Source organism: Anser brachyrhynchus (genome assembly GCF_964034855.1).
Source record: "Anser brachyrhynchus genome assembly, contig: SCAFFOLD_53, whole genome shotgun sequence".
NCBI lineage: Eukaryota > Metazoa > Chordata > Aves > Anseriformes > Anatidae > Anser > Anser brachyrhynchus.
Window position 1 is genome coordinate 619,562 of NW_027663485.1, and position 6,318 is coordinate 625,879.

A 6,318-nucleotide genomic window follows, 5' to 3' on the forward strand; every position below is an offset into this window, starting at 1 on the left:
CTGCACTGCATCCCCACTGGTACCTGTGCACTCCCTAGAGTCACTGCACTCCAACCCCACTGGTGCCAGTGCACTCTCTAGAGTCACTGCACTGATCCGCAGTGGTGCCAGTGCACTCTCTGGACTCACTGCACTGCATCCCCACTGGTACCAGTGCACTCTCTGGACTCACTGCACTACATCCCCACTGGTGCCAGTGCACTCTCTGGAGTCACTGCACTACAACCACACTGGTGCCAGTGCACTCTCAGGAGTCACTGCACTGCATCCCCAGTGATGCCGGTGCACTCTCTGGACTCACTGCACTGCATCACCAGTGTTGCCAGTGCACTCTCTGGACTCACTGCACTGCATCCCCAGTGGTGCCAGTGCACTCTCTGGACTCATTGCTTTGCATCCCCACTGGTACCATTGCACTCTCTGGAGTCACTGCACTGCAACCCCACTGGTGCCAGTGCACTCTCTGGACTCACTTCACTGCATCTCCACTGGTGCCAGTGCACTCTCTGGACTCACTGCACTGCATCTCCACTGGTGCCAGTGCACTCTCTGGACTCACTGCACTGCATCCCCAGTAGTGCCAGTGCACTTTCTGGAGTCACTGCACCGCATCCCAAGTGGTGCCAGTGAACTCTCTGGACTCACTGCACTGCATCCCCAGTGGTGCCAGTGCACTCTCTGGACTCACTGCACTGCATCCCCACTGGTGCCAGTGAACTCTCTGGACTCACTGCACTGCATCCCCAGTGGTGCCAGTGCACTCTCTGGACTCACTGCACTGCATCCCCATTGGTGCCTGTGCACTCTCTGGACTCACTGCACTGCATCCCCAGTAGTGCCAGTGCACTTTCTGGAGTCACTGCACTGCATCCCTAGTGGTGCCAGTGAACTCTCTGGACTCACTGCACTGCATCCCCACTGGTGCCAGTGCACTCTCTGGACTCACTGCACTGCAACCCCACTGGTGCCAGTGAACTCTCTGGAGTCACTGCACTGCATCCCCAGTGGTGCCAGTGCACTCTCTGCACTCACTGCACTGCATCCCCACTGGTGCCAGTGCACTCTAAGGACTCACTACACTGCACTGCATCCCCAGTGGTGCCAGTGCACTATCTGGACTCACTGTACTGCATCCCCACTGGTGCCAGTGCACTCTCTGGACTCACTGCAGTGCATCCCCAGTAGTGCCAGTGCACTTTCTGGAGTCACTGCACTGCATCCCTAGTGGTGCCAGTGCACTCTCTGGAGTCACTGCACTGCATCCCCAGTGGTGCCACTGCACTCTCTGGAGTCACTGCAATGCATCCCCACTGGTGCCAGTGCACTCTAAGGACTCACTGCACTGCACAGCATCCCCAGTGGTGCCAGTGAACTCTCTGGAGTCACTGCACTGCATCCCCAGTGGTGCCAGTGCACTCTCTGGTCACACTGCACTGCATCCCCAGTGGTGCAAGTGCACTCTCTGGACTCACTGCACTGCATCCCCACTGGTGCCAGTGCACTCTCTGGACTCACTGCACTGCATCCCCAGTGGTGCCAGTGCACTCTCTGGAGTCACTGCACTGCATCCCCACTGGTGCAACTGCACTCTCTGGACTCACTGCACTTCATTCCCACTGGTGCCAGTGCACTCTCTGCACTCACTGCACTGCATCCCCACTGCTGCCAGTGCACTCTCTGGAGTCACTGCACTGCATCCCCACTGGTGCCAGTGCACTCTCTAGAGTCACTGCACTCCAACCCCAATGGTGCCAGTGCACTCTATGGAGTCACTGCACTGCATCCCCAGTGGTGCCAGTGCACTCTCTGGACTCACTGCACTGCATCCCCACTGGTGCCAGTGCACTCTCTGGAGTCACTGCACTGCATCCCCAGTGGTGCCAGTGCATTCTCTGGAGACACTGCACTGCATCCCCACTGGTGCCAGTGCACTCTCTGGACTCACTGCAGTGCATCCCCAGTGGTGCCAGTGCACTCTCTGGACTCACTGCACTGCATCCCCACTGGTGCCAGTGCACTCTCTGCACTCACTGCACTGCATCCCCACTGGTGCCAGTGCACTCTCTGGACTCACTGCACTGCATCCCCAGTAGTGCCAGTGCACTTTCTGGAGTCACTGCACTGCATCCCCAGTGGTGCCAGTGAACTCTCTGGACTCACTGCACTGCATCCCCACTGGTGCCAGTGCACTCTCTGGACTCACTGCACTGCATGCCCACTGGTGCCAGTGCACTCTCAGGACTCACTACACTGCATCCCCACTGGTGCCAGTGCACTCTCTAGAGTCACTGCACTCCAACCCCACTGGCGCCAGTGCACTCTCTAGAGTCACTGCACTGATCCGCAGTGGTGCCAGTGCACTCTCTCGACTCACTGCACTGCATACCCAGTAGTGCCAGTGGACTCTCTGTACTCACTGCAGTGCATCCCCTGTGGGGCCAGTGCACTCTCTGGACTCACTGCACTGCATCCCCAGTGGTGCCAGTGCCCTCTCTGGACTCACTGCACTGCATCCGCAGTGGTGCCAGTGCAATCTCTGGACTCACTGCACTGCATCACGACTTGTGCCAGTGCACTCTCTGGACTCACTGCACTGCATCCCCTTTTGTGCCAGTGCACTCTCTGGACTCACTGCACTGCATCCCCAGTGATGCCAGTGCACTCTCTGGAGTCACTGCACTGCATCCCCACTGGTGCCAATGCACTCTCTGGAGTCACTGCACTGCATCCCCACTGGTGCCAGTGCACTCTCTGGAGTCACTGCGCTGCATCCCCACTGGTGCCAGTGCACTCTCTGGACTCACTGCACTGCATCCCCTGTGGTGCCAGTGCACTCTCTGGACTTACTGCACTGCATCCCCAGTGGTGCCAATGCACTCTCTGGACTAACTGCACTGCATCCCCTGTGGTGCCAGGGCACTCTCCGGACTCACTGCACTGCATCCCCAGTGGTGCCAGTGCACTCTCTGGACTCACCGCACTGCATACCCACTGGTGCCAGTGCACTCTCTGGACTCACTGCACTGCATCCCCTCTGGTGCCAGTGCACTCTCTGGACTTACTGCACTGCATCCCCAGTGGTGCCAGTGCACTCTCTCGACTAACTGCACTGCATCCCCTGTGGTGCCAGGGCACTCTCCGGACTCACTGCAGTGCATCCGCAGTGGTGCCAGTGCACTCTATCGAGTCACTGCACTGCATCCCCATTAGTGCCAGGTCATTCTCTGGACTCACTGCAGTGCATCCCCAGTGTTGACAGTGCACTCTCTGTACTCACTGCACTGCATCCCCAGTGGTGCCAGTGCACTCTCTGGACACACTGCAGTGTATCCCCAGTGGTGCAAGGGCACTCTCTGGACTAACTGCACTAAAACCCCAGTGGTGCCAGTGCACTCTCTGGACTCACAGCACTGCATCCCCAATGGTGCCACTGCACTCTCTGGACTCACTGCAGTGCATCCCCAGTGGTGCCAGTGCACTCTCTGCACTCACTGCACTGCATCCCCACTGGTGCCAGTGCACTCTCTGGACTCACTGCACTGCAACCCCACTGGTGCCAGTGCACTCTCTGGACTCACTACACTGCATCCCCACTGGTGCCAGTGCACTCTCCGGACTCACTGCACTGCATCCCCACTGGTGCCAGTGCACTCTCTGGACTCACTGAAGTGAATCCCCTGTGGTGCCAGTGCACACTCTGGACTCACTGCACTGCATCCCCAGTGGTGCCAGTGCACTCTCTGGACTCACTGCACTGCATCCCCAGTGGTGCCAGTGCACTCTCTGGACTCACTGCACTGCATTCCCACTGGTGCCAGTGCACTCTCTGGACTCACTGCACTGCATCCCCAGTAGTTCCAGTGCACTTTCTGGAGTCACTGCACTGCATCCCTAGTGGTGCCAGTGAACTCTCTGGACTCACTGCACTGCATCCCCAGTGGTGCCAGTGCACTCTCTGGACTCACTGCACTGCATCCCCACTGGTGCCAGTGCACTCTCTGGAGTCACTGCACTGCATCCCCACTGGTGCCAATGCACTCTCTGGAGTCACTGCACTGCATCCCCAGTGGTGCCAGTGCACTATAAGGACTCACTGCACTGCATGCCCACTGGTGCCAGTGCACTCTCTGCACTCACTGCACTGCATCCCCACTGGTGCCAGTGCACTCTCAGGACTCACTACACTGCATCCCCACTGGTGTCAGTGCAATCTCTAGAGTCACTGCACTCCAACCCCACTGGTGCCAGTTCACTCTCTAGAGTCACTGCACTGATCCGCAGTGGTGCCAGTGCACTCTCTGGACTCACTGCACTGCATCCCCACTGGTACCAGTGCACTCTCTGGACTCACTGCACTGCATCCCCAGTGGTGCCAGTGCACTCTCTGGACTCACTGCACTGCAGCCCCACTGCTGCCAGTGCACTCTCTGGAGTCACTGCACTGCATCCCTAGTGGTGCCAGTGAACTCTCTGGACTCACTGCACTGAATCCCCGGTGGTGCCAGTGCACTCTCTGGACTCACTGCACTGCATCCCCACTGGTGCCAGTGCACTCTCTGGAGTCACTGCACTGCATCCCCAGCAGTTCCAGTGCACTTTCTGGAGTCACTGCACTACATCCCTAGTGGTGCCAGTGAACTATCTGCACTCACTGCACTGAATCCCCGGTGGTGCCAGTGCACTCTCTGGACTCACTGCACTGCATCCCCACTGGTGCCAGTGCACTCTCTGCACTCACTGCACTGCATCCCCACTGGTGCCAGTGCACTATAAGGACTCACTGCACTGCATGCCCACTGGTGCCAGTGCACTCTCTAGAGTCACTGCACTCCAACCCCACTGGTGCCAGTTCACTCTCTAGAGTCACTGCACTGATCCGCAGTGGTGCCAGTGCACTCTCTGGACTCACTGCACTGCATCCCCACTGGTACCAGTGCACTCTCTGGACTCACTGCACTGCATCCCCAGTGGTGCCAGTGCACTCTCTGGACTCACTGAACTGCATCCCCAGTAGTGCCAATGCACTTTCTGAACTCACTGCACTGCATCCCTAGTGGTGCCAGTGCACTCTCTGGAGTCACTGCACTGCATCCCCAGTGGTGACAGTGCACTCTCTGGACTCACTGCAGTGCATCCCCTGTGGTGCCAGTGCACTCTCTGGAGTCACTGCTTTGCATCCCCACTGGTGCCAGTGCATTCACTGGACTCACTGCACTGCATCTCCAGTGTTGCCAGTGCACTCTCTGGACTGACTACACTGCATCCCCAGTGGTGCCAGTGCACTCTCTGGAATCACTGCACTGCATCTCCAGTGGTGCCAGTGCACTCTCTGGAGTCACTGCACTGCATCCCCACTGGTGCCAATGCACTCTCTGGAGTCACTGCAGTGCATCCCCACTGGTGCCAGTGCACTCTCTGGAGTCACTGCACTGCATCCCCACTGGTGCCAGTGCACTCTCTGGACTCACTGCAGTGCATCCCCACTGGTGCCAGTGCACTCTCTGGAGTCACTGCACTGCATCCCCAGTGGTGCCAGTGCACTCTCTGGAGTCACTGCACTGCATCCCCACTGGTGCCAGTGCACTCTCTGGACTCACTGCACTGCATCCCCACTGGTGCCAATGTACTCTCTGGACTCACTGCACTGCAGCCCCACTGCTGCCAGTGCACTCTCTGGACTCACTGCACTGCATCCCCACTGGTGCCAGTGCAGTCTCTGGACTCACTGCACTGCATTCCCAGTGGTGCCAGTGCACTCTCTGGACTCACTGCACTGCATCCCCACTGGTGCCAGTGCACTCTCTGGGCTCACTGCACTGCATCCCCAGTGGTGCCAGTACACTCTCTGGACTCACTGCACTGCATTCCCACTGGTGCCAGTGCACTCTCTGGACTCACTGCACTGCATCCCCACTGGTGCCAGTGCACTCTCTGGACTCACTGCACTGCATCCCCACTGGTGCCAGTGAACTGCCTGGACTCACTGCACTGCATCCCTAGTGGTGCCAGTGCACTCTCTGGAGTCACTGCAGTGCATCCCCACTGGTTCCAGTGCACTCTGTCAACTCACTGCACTGCATTCCCACTGGTGCCAGTGCACTCTCTGGACTCACTGCTTTGCATCCCCACTGGTGCCATTGCACTCTCTGGACTCACTGCACTGCATCACAACTGCTGCCAGTGCATTCTCTGGACTCACTGCACTGCATCCCCACTGGTGCCAGTGCACTCTCTGGACTCACTGCACTACAACACCACTGGTGCCAGTGAACTCTCTGGACTCACTGCACTGCATCCCCAGTGGTGCCAGTGCACTCT